At 39.7% G+C, this 13,760-nt stretch overlaps 1 protein-coding gene across 3 annotated transcripts in view; it reads left to right on the plus strand.

The window, feature by feature from the left end:
- Nucleotides 1-13,760, plus strand: part of LOC124037270 (KH domain-containing, RNA-binding, signal transduction-associated protein 2-like) — a 130,053-nt gene that overhangs the window by 11,298 nt on the left and 104,995 nt on the right. The gene's annotated exons all lie outside the window — the stretch shown is intronic.

Genomic DNA, 13,760 nt, shown 5'->3' on the forward strand with positions numbered 1-13,760 from the left:
ACTCTTACACAAATTATTGATTTTCTCTGGTTCTAAAGCATATTTTGAAAATCTGAGACGACAGGATTGTTAAGAAAAGGATAAGCTTGAGGATAGGCATATTTATTTCATTTCATTTGCGATTTTTAGAAATCGCTAACGTTGCGTTATGGTAATGAGCTTGAGGCTATGATTACGCTACCGAATACGGTGTGGGTAGGACTAACAGGTTAAAGGTCTTATTCACATCGTCTACAGAGAGCTTCATCACACAGTTGTCCGGAACAGCTGGTGCTCTCATCCATGCTTCACTGTTTTTTTGCCTTGAAGCACGCATATATGTTTTTTAGTTTGTCTGGTAGGCTCAGGTCACTGGGCAGCTCACGGCTGGGCTTCCCTTTGTAGTCCGTAATAGTTTGCAAGCCCTGTATTGAATCTTTGCCTGTTTAATGGCTCGTTGGAGGGCATTGCGGGCTTTCTTATAAAAGTCTGGGTTAGAGTCCTACTCCTTTAACTTCTTGCGTCGAGCCAACCCGGATCCGGGATCATGACTACAGCCTCAAAACCATTACCATAACGCAACGTTAACTATTCATGAAAATCGCAAATGAAATGAAATCAATATGCTAGCTCTCAAGCTTAGCCTTTTGTTAACAACACTGTCATCTCAGATTTTCAAAAATATGCTTCTCAACCATAGCAAACTAGCATTTAGCATTTAGCGTTAGCATTTAGCATTAGCATTTAGCATTAGCATTAGCAGGCAACATTTTTACAAAAACCAGCAAAAACATTCAATAAATAATTTACCTTTGAAGAACTTCGGATGTTTTCAATGAGGAGACTCTCAGTTAGATAGCAAATGTTCAGTTTTCCTGAAAGATTAGTTGTGCAGGAGAAATCGGTCCGTTTTCTGCGTCATGTTTGGCTACCAAAAAAAAAAAAAAATTCATTCATCCAAACGCCAAACTTTCTTCCACATTAACTCCATAATATCGACTGAAACATGGTAAACGTTGTTTAGAATCAATCCTCAAGGTGTCTTTCACATATCTCTTCATGATATATCATTCCTTGAAGTCTCATCTCTGTCTCAATCACATGGATGAATGTGAGCAGCTTGGAGATTACGCAACAATTTCAACAAAGGACACCGGGCGGACCCCTGGTAAATGTAGTCTCTTATGGCCAATCTTCCAATGATATCCCTACAAATACGTCACAATGCTGCAGACAACTTGGAGAAACGATAGAAAGGGCAGGCTAATTCGTGGCGCTTTCACAGCCATATAAGGAGACAATGGAAAACAGAGCCTAAAAAATCCTGCTCATTTCCTGTTTGAAGTTGCATCTTGGTTTCGCCTGTAAGATCAGTTCTGGGGCACCCACAGATAATATCTTTTCAGTCTTTCCAAAGCAGGCAATTATATGCATAGTTGAGCATCTTTTTGTGACAAAATATTGCGCTTAAAACGGGCACGTTCAACTGGTTAAAGCATCAGCTCTACCCTTTAGATCATTGTGGATGTTGCCATTAATCCATGACTTCTGATTGGGGTATGTACGTACAGTCTTCTTTTTATTGGCTGTGTCTCAATCCATAACATCCCCCTATGTTGGCCTTCCGCATCTGTGATGGAAGATGGCCGAGCTACAGCGGTGTTTGTTAGACCATGAGACAGCTCGAAAATGGGTCTTCTCATGAAAACCTGTGTTGCGTCTGAACGGCTTGGCCTACTAATGTGACGACTTTATGGAAAGGTGAGAAAATGATGGTATTCTCCGTTTTGCGCTACAACCCCCATACGTGTCACGGGACTCGTTTGAACGTAACCCATACAAATTAATGGATATATGGAGGTAATTTTGTGCCAACAAAAATAAGGGGTTAAATGTGTAAAAAAAATATAGATATAGGACAGACACTAAAAAACCTTAATCCTTATGATTTATTTTTTGACTGTCTTTCCTGACAATTATGAATATGTTTTCCCAATGCGTTTCTATGGGCTATAGTAGTAAGTAATTTAAGCCAAATTCAATATTTTATCAAATTATATTCTTTCAATATACCTAAAAGAGTCCTAAAATTCAAAATCAGACTTTAGACTTTTAGAGGTTAACCTGTCTCCTGCCCTTCATCTACACTGATTGAAGTGGATTTAGCAAGTGACATCAATAAGGGATCATAGCATTCACCTGGATTCACCTGATCAGTCTGTCATGGAAAGAGCAGGTGTTCTTAATGTTTTGTACACTCACTGTAGTACGGTACATAGGTCTAACTATAACGAAGGCCTTATAATAACTACCACCATGAGTCAGGATCATTGTAAAATATGTCATTATAAACAATTTGATCTTTCATGTCTCATGACGTCACAGCTGTTGAGGTTTGATTCTAATAGTGTGTTATAATGGCAGAGAGAAATAGAGAACTGCACATTCAGAAAAAAACAGAGAGCGCTCTGAAGGTGATGGATATTGTTGCTAATTTTGGATGTTCATTCCTCAGGATTAGGCATATTAGCCAAAGATCATTGGCATGCTGTCATTTGAGTGTAAGTAATCAGCGTTTCTAGAAGACTATTATATTATTGCAGGGAAAATGAAGGAGCAGTTTACCAGAAGCCAGTAATTACAGGACAACATTTGCATCAGCTGAGGCATTAGCTGAATAATGTGCTGTAATATTATCCCCAGTCATAGTGATACCCAAGGAATTATCAATAATGATCTTTAATGCACACATCATCTTTACATTAACAAACAAAGACGCATAATGGGTTTTAAACATAGACTCATGTCCTTGTACTAATATTCTGTATTTTGTTAAAGGTCCAATACAGCCATTTTTATCTCAATAGCAAGTCATTTCCGGGCAACAATTAAGAAAAATAAACTACATTTCTTAGCGAAGAGCAACTTCTCAAGCAAGAATTGTACTAGAATTGTCTGGGAGTGGTCTGAGTGGGGAGGGGAAAACTGAAAACCATCTGTTATTGGCAAAGAGGTTTGGAATAATAGATGGTGTTCTCTCTCCCGACAGAGATCATTGCAGTGCGGTCTGCATTTTTCATGCTGTTGTCCCTCAGATTATTTGTAAACATTCGTCTTTTTGCTTTGTATGCGTTAGAATACCAATTGTATTAAAAGCACATATTTTTATATGCATTATTCAGACACTGAACTTCAGTAGCCTCCCTCTCCTCACCTAATTAGTTGGGTGTGCGAGTTCAAGTGAGCCTAGTATGTGTGGTCTCATTGAAATAGAGTAGGCTGCCTGCATGGGTGGGGAATCCCGTAGCAGTGAACTTACATACGAAATTAATTGAAATAGGATTAGACTGTAGTTTACAACAGTGTTTGTAAATAAATGTTGATAATGGAAAGAAGTGGAGGGTGCTGAACCAACGTGAGTCGAGGTGCAATCAAAACATTTAATCATCATTGAAAAGGCACAACGTGCACATAGGTTAGACTATGGTGAGCGTTGCACCTTTTCATTTTCAATAAGTATTGATTAGCCAATTATTTGTCTCTGCCTGCAATTCGTCCTCTTAAAAGGTAGGCCACAGCCTACATGTAAAACGTAACAAGTGTCACTGTCATAATTCTTACTGCTTCAATTTCTGTAGCCATACATGCGAGATCAGGTGCACGTGTGGTCTCAATGAAATAGTCATTTATAGCCTATGCATGGACGGAGAAGCATGGGGAAGTTGTCTTTCCAAGGAATTGTACTTCCGAAATGTGATTAGGCTATGATTTACTACATAAAATATTGATCACCCATATTTCTCTATCTGAACAACATAGCTGAGACCATGGCTGGTAAGTGAGCTGCGTCACGCCTGAAATATGATTGCGGGACTGCTGTTGGGTTCTGGTACCAGTTCTAGCGTGTGGGAGTCAGACAGCCAGCGGGTGCTGCCGGGTGTGAAAAGCTGTGGGTGTGGGCAGGTGGGAGCGGGATGAAGAAATCAGTCCCATGCAGACCTCTAGTTTGGAATTCTCTTTCTTATTGGTTGATTAACGAATTTCCCGCCCGCTGATGTCACCAGGCAGGCCAAAACTCCATCCCACCAAAACAGGCTGAAATTTCAGGCAGTCTTTTCAAACAGCTCTTATACTAAAAGGGCATTATCATAATTTTCACAATTTCACAGTATTTTTCCAACCTCATAGTGTGAATACATAAAAAACACAGGAACATCACATTGTTGACTGTACTGAGCCTTTAAATGTAGTCTATATGTGCTGTGAAGGTTAATCACTAATGCTCCAGCGATATATTCCAGTCATTTTGTAATACAGCATATTTTAACAATCCATACAGAATAATGATCATATTTTGGCCAAATTCACTTTCAGGTCCATGATTGCACATAATGAATCAGTAATAGCATTACAGTCACACCCCCAAAAAACAGAGCAAAAATGTGGTTGGTAACTTTCAGCAAACATGTTAAAAACCCAGACAGGTCACCTGTGATTACAAGTCAGTATTTGATGTCCATCCATGTCTGAGGACATTGTGAGATTACATGGAACCTGGCCACTATGGGCAACAGTGAGCGCTGTTACCTTCAAGTAGGCTTAGGTTTTGCAACAAGGTTGTGAACCGGTTTGTCTCTATCTCTGGTTCCAAAGATTGCATGTTCAAATCCATCAACAGAAAGTTGTTTTTTATATTTTGGTTTTAAGCATACATATTTGTATATTTAAGGTCTCTCTTGAACAAAACATCTGCCTCCGTTGCTGTGAACGTCTCACAGAACTCTAGCTTGGCTTCCTGAACTCGTTAGGACAAACATAAAGTGTTTTTTGTTTAAAAGTTATTATTATTTTAGATTGCTGGCTATAAATCATTACGATGTAAGGATTCCAGGCATATGCGTGGTTAGTGGCCGTGACATATAGGTTCAGCCAGGAGTTGATGGACAGACGGAAGAGCGAATGAAACGGAAGGAGGGCCATCCCAGCTTCAAGTGGAGTCAGATTTCATATCTTGCTTCACACAGGCAGAAAAATACATATTCCTGTGTCCACGAGAATCAGCACTACCACTCAATTCAAGCCATTTCGATCTACGGTGTCCACATAACGATTTATAAGCAAAATGATTGGTCGGAACTGATACATATAAATATAAAACTTTACATTTAAATGATCTACATAATTGTCGAAATGACCATGACAAGCTTTTCTCATCTTAATCTTTTTGTATCTTTGTTCTCTGTCTCAATCCCATACTCATACTGCATAGTCCTTATGTAGAGCAAAGACCTCAAAGATATTAACTGTTCATACTACACAGTAGAATCTAGATCTCAAAGGAGCACTACACAGTATGATCCAGATCACAACGAGAGCTAGGCTTAGTGTTGTCAGAGCAGAATGTTCCCTATGATCATGTACAGGGATGTGTAATCCTGTTGAACCGGAGACCTAATTCTCCCCTGGGGTCTATGTCAGGCTCCAGTCAAACACTCCAGGGGAACTCAAGTGGCTCTGCTGTACTCTGCTCTGCCTGCTGTGGCTCATGAGTTTCATTTGCAACTATAGGTTATATTTTCTCAAGAGATGAAAATTAGATGAATATGAATCGTCAGTAGTTATAGTATCTAAAAGTGCATGTCTCATGATATTCGCATTTGCCCGACCACAAATACCTGCCTCTCTAAAAGCCCACCCAAACCAGAGGAGGCTGGTGGGAGGGGCTATGGGAGGATGGGTTCATTGTAATGGCTGGAATGAAATCAATGGAACGGTATCAAACACATCAAACATATTGAAACCACATGTTTGATTCCGTTCCATTAATTCCATTCCAGTCATTACAATGATACCCATTCACCAAAAGCTCCCCCCACCAGCCTCCAATGGCACACGTTTAAGGGCATTTCAGTTGGCTGCTTTTATTTTAATCTTGCGTATTTGGCCAACCACGTATCGAGCCAGGTCATTCACTCAAAACCCTGTTATCTGACTGTTATCCCACTGGGAGCTAGCACAAGTGTTCCGGTCTTCGGTAAGGTTACTCGTCACACAAGTGTAGTTTATCGAACCACCTCCGCTATACTTTCATACCTGAAAATATAGTATCTGAGTAGATATGGTCCATTGACGCATGTCTCATGTTGACGTGTATAGCCTATTGTTGAGAGGAAATTATTTTCTCTTCAGAGCTGAATATTGGAGGTGATATATGTTTCTGTTGCTTTCTCTTCTGCTTCATGATAATGGTTGTACCAGATATTAATCAGGCCAGGAAGACAGCTCTTAGGATGTGGTCCTGCGCTGTTAAATAAATTATTCAGCCGTTATGTTAGAAGCGGCACATTGAAATCACACAGGAAATATGATCAATGATGATGACAAACTCCCTGGATGTCTATCCTACAGAAAGCAAAGAACATTATGATCGATTCACTGTTTCTTTTGTTATAAAATACATGTACTGGATGATAGGAATGTATGGGAGGTACATGAGATAATGCTGCCTCTCTAATTGTTCAGAACAGTGATACTTAGACCAAAATCCCCAAGCCAACCATAATTCCTGAAATAATTCAATACATTGATTATGCCTCAAAGGCTATCTTTATCATGCAGTCATACAGTAGAGTTGTCTATCCATAATGGCAGCATGTCAGTCTTCGTTTGTGGATGTGTTTGTAGTCAATTTTTCGTAAGTCAAATTTACTTTTTTATTGTGCCTCTATCTAACCCAAACTTTTAAAATATGTAGAGGGGAGGAATATATTTTATACATTGAAATGCTAAGGCCGATACATTACAAAGTATGGTGGAAAATGATTTAGGGGCTATCAATGTTTTGATCCCTTGTTGAAACACTCCTCCCAAAACCAATGTGCCTGTTCAATGTGTAAACTGATGTTTTTAAACCATGGTGCTCTGTGTTTTATGTTGTAAATGTATGAAACTTTGTGTGCTCCATTTCTGTCCAGGTGTCTCTTGCAAAATATATTTTTATCTCAATGAGACTAACCGGGTAAAATAAAGGTAAAATAGATATTTAAAAAAAAGAAAATAAAGGTAAAATAGATATTTAAAAAAAAGATGTAGAACATTTTATATGATCAAAATGTGAAAAGTAAATTCACAGCAAATGAATTAGTAGGTGGAGGAGGGGTTTAAGGATCATTTTAAAATGGTGTTTGCTGAAAGCAGTGACTGAGTGTTCAGACTGCACAATTGAGATAATTATGAATTTTGAGAGATTCTTGATCTTCTGGTAAACTAATAAACAGGAGACAACAATTCCCATTCTAATTGTCCTCTCAAAAACAATGAGAAACATAAAGTTTGAACAATCTAACTATTGTGCATCAAGGTTTGGGTTAACAAGTGCTGAAGAGTGAATATCCAACTCATGGAGCTAATTGCGATGCAGATTAGATGATTTGTCATCAACAGCTCCCTTTGCCAAATGTATGCAAGGCTGTTTAATACGCCCAGAGTGTGATCACAGCTGTAGGGGTCGTTTTTGAATTGCGGTGGAATTTGCATCACTTGCCTTTGCAACCATGAAAAACACTAAAATGACAAATACTGTAGTTACACGTCATACATGTTTTGGTTTATATTGAACCTTTATTAAATGATCAAACGAAAGTCCTTTATTCTGCAAAACGTTATGTATGGTTTAAGGATCTGTGATTTGAGCACCTGTGGCCTTCATTTAAGTATATCCTCAATTACCTAAAAATGTGTCATTGTTATTTCAGTCATTGGTTTTACCACTCCTGGTGGCACAATGTTATCATAATAGTACAAATGATTTAAAGTCATTAAGCTGCCAGTTGATTTATGTATGTACCCAAATACATTTGAAATAAAAAGACAAATTAAGTAATTTTTCCAAAATGCCATGCTAAAATGCCACGCAATTCAAGAAGGAACCATAGATCATGTTGTCCTAATGAATAACCTAATTAATTGCCGCAAATGGTGTTGATGAAACACTTGAATGATGTGTTGATGAAACACCGGTATATCCCCCTCGTGGAGCTAATTGCGATGCAGATAAGATTGTTTAATAATAATATATGGGATTTAGCAGACACTTTTATCCAAAGCTACTTGCAGTCATGCGTACATGCATTTTTTCATATGGTTTGCCCTGGGAATTGAAGCCACCATCCTGGTGTTACAAGTGCCATGCTCTACCAACTGAGCCATACAGGACCATAAAAGGTTTTTGTCACCAAAAGCTCCTTTTGCCAAATTTATGCAAGACTGTTTCATACACCTTGAATGGAATCGCAGCCGTAGATAATCGTGTCCTAATGGTACTGAATATCTACCCCATTCAATATACACTGTAATTATATGGCAATATTTTAAGTTGACAATAGTTCTATTACACCATTTCTGATATATCACATGCCTTTCTTTGATGTTCCTGCGTTAGTCAAATCAGGATTATGCCTCTACTGCCATTCATTCCAATGAGAATGTTTTGCATTTCTCCCTGCACGATATGGCTGCCATTTACACCCCATTCTGGAACTTTGAGGTTTATGACATAGCCCTTCTAGTAATTTAATAGGATCTCTATGGTCAAAACTAAGTACATTCTAGAACTCTGTCAGTCTCTATTCCGACTTAATTCATGTCTGTCAGATTCCAGCTTTTCCTTGATAGCTCAAGGACATGTGCTGGCATCTTTCTACCAACACACTTTAAGATTCACTGGATCTCTTTTTGACAGACAGACAGAGAGACAGACAGAGAGACAGACAGACAGACAGACAGACAGACAGAGAGACAGACAGACAGACAGACAGACAGACAGACAGACAGACAGACAGACAGACAGACAGACAGACAGACAGACAGACAGACAGACAGACAGACAGACAGACAGACAGACAGACAGACAGACAGACAGACAGACAGACAGACAGACAGACAGACAGACAGACAGACAGACAGACAGATTTAGTAATGTGCATGAAGATGTAGCACCATAATAAGAAATTACCTCCAATAGGTAGGAGAGATCCAAGGAAGATATAACACTTTAATATGCAACCCAGTGGAACATAGTAAGGTGAACTCTAACTCTCCCTGTCATCTGGAATATATTAGATTATACATATTCATGACTGGGGAAAGAGATGCTTTGATACACTCACATACATGCCAAATAAACATAGTTAGGATTCTTCAAGCGAGAACAAATGTCAAACACGCTATAGGCATCCCTTAAATTGTTCGACTGTTTATGGCATAGTGTGCCCAACTGTTAAAACCAGTTACGGCTAGGGGTTCCGCTAGCGGAATGTTTCAACAACATCCGGGTGAAATTGCAGAGCGCGGAATTTAAAAAATTATATTTGAAACATTTAACTCATACAATCACAAGTGCAATAGATCGAATTAAAGCTTAACTTCTTGTTAATCAAGCCACCGTGTCAGATTTCAAAAAGGCTTTATGGCGAAAGCAAACCATGCGATTATCCGAGGACAGCACCCCATCATACAAACACATTACAATCATATTTCAACCCCCCAGGCACGACAAAAAACTCAGAAATAACGATATAATTAATGCCGTACCTTTGAAGAGCTTCTTCTTTTGGCCCTCCAATATGTCCCATAAACATCACAAATGGTCCTTTTGTTCGATAAATTCCGCCGTTATATATACCAAAATTATTTGGCGCGTTTGATTCACAAAAACACCAGTTCCAACTCGCCCAACATGACTACAGATTATCTAATAAATTACCTGTAAACTTTGTCCAAACATTTCAAACAACTTTCCAAATCCAACTTTAGGTATTTTAAAATGTAAATAATAAATCAAATTTAAGACGGGATAAACTGTGTTCAATAGCGGATAAAATGAAAGTGGAGTGAGCACCAAGTCACGCGCCCCAAACAAAACAGTCCACTTGGCTATTCACCCAGAAAGGAAAGGGCTACTTCTTCATTTATCAGAGGAAAAACATCAAACAATTTCTAAATACTGTTGACATCTAGTGGAAGCCATGGGAACTGTAACCAGATGCCTCAGAAATCTAGATTCACATAAAAAACAATTGAAAACAGTCACCTCAAAAAATGTTTTTCCTGGATGGTTTGTCCTCGGGGTTTCGCCTGCAAAATAAGTTATGTTATACTCACAGACATACTTTTAACAGTTTTAGAAACTCTAGGGGGTTTTCTATCCAAATCTACCAATATATATGTATATCCTAGCTTCTGGGCCTGAGTAGCAGGCAGTTTGCTTTGGGCACGCTTTTCATCCGGATGTGAAAATACCACCCCGAAATACCAGCCCGAAGAGCTTTTAAGTACTTGTTTCTCAAGCACTACCCTCAGCAGGGATGATAACAACCCGGATGCATCCGATTTGCTGCTGCCGCTTTTGGACTTAACAGAGCAACGCTCGATCTTAACCTCTCCTCCACATTTACTGGATTGGTTGAACAGTGCAGAAGAGAACCTCCCCCAACAGTTTTTTTCTTCTCGTCAGGACCAGAAAGAAAGAAATGCTGCTGTCAACCCAGAGACATTTTCACATTTGACATGTAATAATGTAGGCAATTTAGCAGACGCTTTTATCCAAAGTGACTTACTGTCGAGCATGCATACATTTTTCACATATTGGTGGGCCCGAGGACTCAAACCCACTGGCCTGGCATTGCAAGAGCCATGCTATGTAGATGCTACTTATTACCCTGGTTTTTACAGACATAACAGTGCAAGGCTTATTAGTGACAGTAACAGTTTGCTGCCTCCACATTTGTGCTTTAAAAACAGAAGGCCGTTACTGTTCATTCAGAACGTATCCATGTTAGGTTTGCACAATATATTAAATAACTTTCAGTATTTCAATGGTTGTTGGTAACATTGTTTTCTATAGAACCAATATGACAAGAGGATGGATGTCCTTGTGTTTATTGTTGTTAAATTAATGGCTCATATTCAATGGTTTTCCAAATCTGCAGCTCATAGGCAGTTAAAATCAGTATTTTTTTCAAGAGAATAACTAATCAATCCTTTCAAAATGTTGTATTCACAAAGGGCCTTCTTGCTCGTACCATCTCAGCTGGCTCTTTTAAATATTTAAAAAGTTAGATATCTGTGTGAGACTTGCCTGCAATGCGGCCTGGGGTCACCTGCCTACTTTACTACATCCCCTGGAGAACGCAGGTGTCACCAAGCCAGCCAGAGCATATGGAATCAGCAGATGTTAGGGATTAAAGGGTACATAGTGGCTAGTGTCAGCAGGTGTTGGAGAGTATGAGTAAGAATTCTGATTTCACTTAGCAGTGGGTTGCTCCTTTCAGAGTCAGAAAGGTTGGTGAGCAGGGCGAGGAGTTCACAATTCTCCATGTTCAACGCTTCTCAGCTTGGCCTCTGTAAGTGTGTGTACGTGGAGAGGAGGTGATTAAGTTAAAAATGTTTTTCTCGGTACCTTAGCATCATTTCATTTTTGTTCAAATGATCTTATGTGAATCCCTGGCACAATAAAATTGTCACAGTGTTTAGAAATAATTATATGCATAAGTATCACTCCAAAGTAGGAAACCTCTCTAAACCCTATTCAGTTTGGTACATAAAGGCAGTTTAAAATTGTGGTATTTGCTACAGCCTCAACACTCCTATAACCAGACACTAGCTTTGCTGAATCAAATTCACAACATCATGACATTTTCAAAGCGGCACACACTGGAAATGTCTCATTAGGAGCTCAGTTGAGCTCCTTTACGTGAGACTGTTGAAACGAGTGAGTTTGTGGGAACAAGACAGCACTGGCAGTGTGTTCCAATCCAAAGAATCTCCTTAGCACATGTGATACAATCAAACAGATTCTGTCATGTTGGAAAGAGCCATGTAGTTCAATCTGATGAAAACCTCTCTGAATCAACCACATTACTGGGACTGTCCTGTCAGTCTGAGAAATGCACAATCAGCAATGTCTGATAAATGCATTCGACTGAAACCTAAGTATTACCGAAATTAAATCCACACTGAATTTATCTCCTGGTACCTTGACATAAGCAACATCAGTGTTTTTCTGCGGGCATTGATGACTGTAAAGGATAAAGGACTGACGCAAAATTGAGGAATCATTAAGCCAAGATGTTTAATATGCAGGAAAGACATCAAGGAAACCCAACTACAGTAGCTGGAAACATAAATCAGACCATAATGAGTTGATTACTTTACAGCCAGACTCTTGAAATGCCACGTGGTTCCTTCTTCACACAGGGAACTGCATAGCCTGAACCGGAGCCAACATTCCAGACTTTGTAAGCTTGGCTTTCTTTGTGGAGACACAATGTACAGTTCTCCCCAAAATATCATTACACACACTAACAGTTAGGGCCACAAGCGGTGCATTTCAATCAAACGCGATTTGCAGCATTTATGGTGTGTCGTCCCCAATGGTTAAACAAAATTACATTTTGGCTACACAACTCGGTACAGTAGATTCCCCTCACAGGTGCTTCTACTTTGTGTGTGTTCTGTGGACACAGGTAGTTTGTAAAAACGTATACTGCATAGTATGACAGAGGCATTGATTGAATCCAGCCCAAAGAGTCATACTGTCATACAGCGGGGCCAGAGAAACCAGAAGCTTTCGGTTTTCAGGGGGAAAGCAGAGAAGAGGCAAAGCCTGGGAAGCTGTGAATTCAACCCTGCTCAGGTTATACAGTACGTGCTCCAGTATGTCCAGAATTCCTCTCATGAACATTGTTTTACCCTTACAAGCTGTATGCTATCGGCTCAGTTTGAGTTGCTTTACTTTGCTTTCACTATTCATTTTTTGCCTTGGTATTATAACTATCATCCTACACAGCGGCTTAAGGCCTGAATGGAATGTAGAATAGAAGCATCATTCTGTTGTCGAATTTCTGGAGTTTTAGAAGGAACAAAGCCTTTCAGGTTCATCTGCAACTGAGAGAAATGCAGTAGCACCTTACACAACCATGCCATCCCCCACCCTCTAAAGCCTCCTGCCAGGAAGCTCTGCCAACAGGATGCACTTTACCCCCGTTTTTCCTCACACCTTTTGTTTGTCATAGAAGTGTAGAAATAGATGGAGCTTACATTGCTCTAGATCAGAACTGCTGAGGACGAGTAGAGGGGGTGGCTGTCCTAGTGAGAGATCACCCCACCCCTGCTGCCTGTTTTCCTATCTTTCCCTTTCCCAGGTCTCCCTAGTATTGTTATACAAGAGTGGCGCAGGGCGTGGGTTGATAATGCATATTTCTGCTGAGCATTAATTTGCCAGTGACAGAGTGGTATCCCCAGAGAGGACAGGTGACAGCTTCATTTCCATCTCCTGTTTGGTGGCTGTACGCCTTCTACTCAACTCTCTTAAGTGCTATAAAATTTATCAAGCAAGAAATCACTGCTCGGTGCAGTGGGTTCCCAACTCATGACTGTCTCACTCAAACAGGTTATGTATGCTTGACCTGACAGCTCATGTCAACTACTCCTCTCACCATTTAGACACTAGAAAAACTTTGATTATGATGACCAGTCGGAAGGTATGTTTAGGAATGGAATTATCCTGATTACGCTGTCACAGATCTCGGTTCACATTCTAATACAAATAAATAAGGTGCATTTGATGGCACAGTGAGAACCAAGGAGAACCAAAGAGACACTATGGGCGTCCAATAAAGAAAACAAATAGGCTACCATTTGAACCCAGGTCTTCTCTGTCAATGATAAGGATGTCGAGGAACATTGTTTAACCTTTCTGTTGAAGTTCTGTTTGTATACCT

Source organism: Oncorhynchus gorbuscha, linkage group LG06 (assembly GCF_021184085.1).
Source record: "Oncorhynchus gorbuscha isolate QuinsamMale2020 ecotype Even-year linkage group LG06, OgorEven_v1.0, whole genome shotgun sequence".
Classification (NCBI taxonomy): Eukaryota; Metazoa; Chordata; class Actinopteri; order Salmoniformes; family Salmonidae; genus Oncorhynchus; species Oncorhynchus gorbuscha.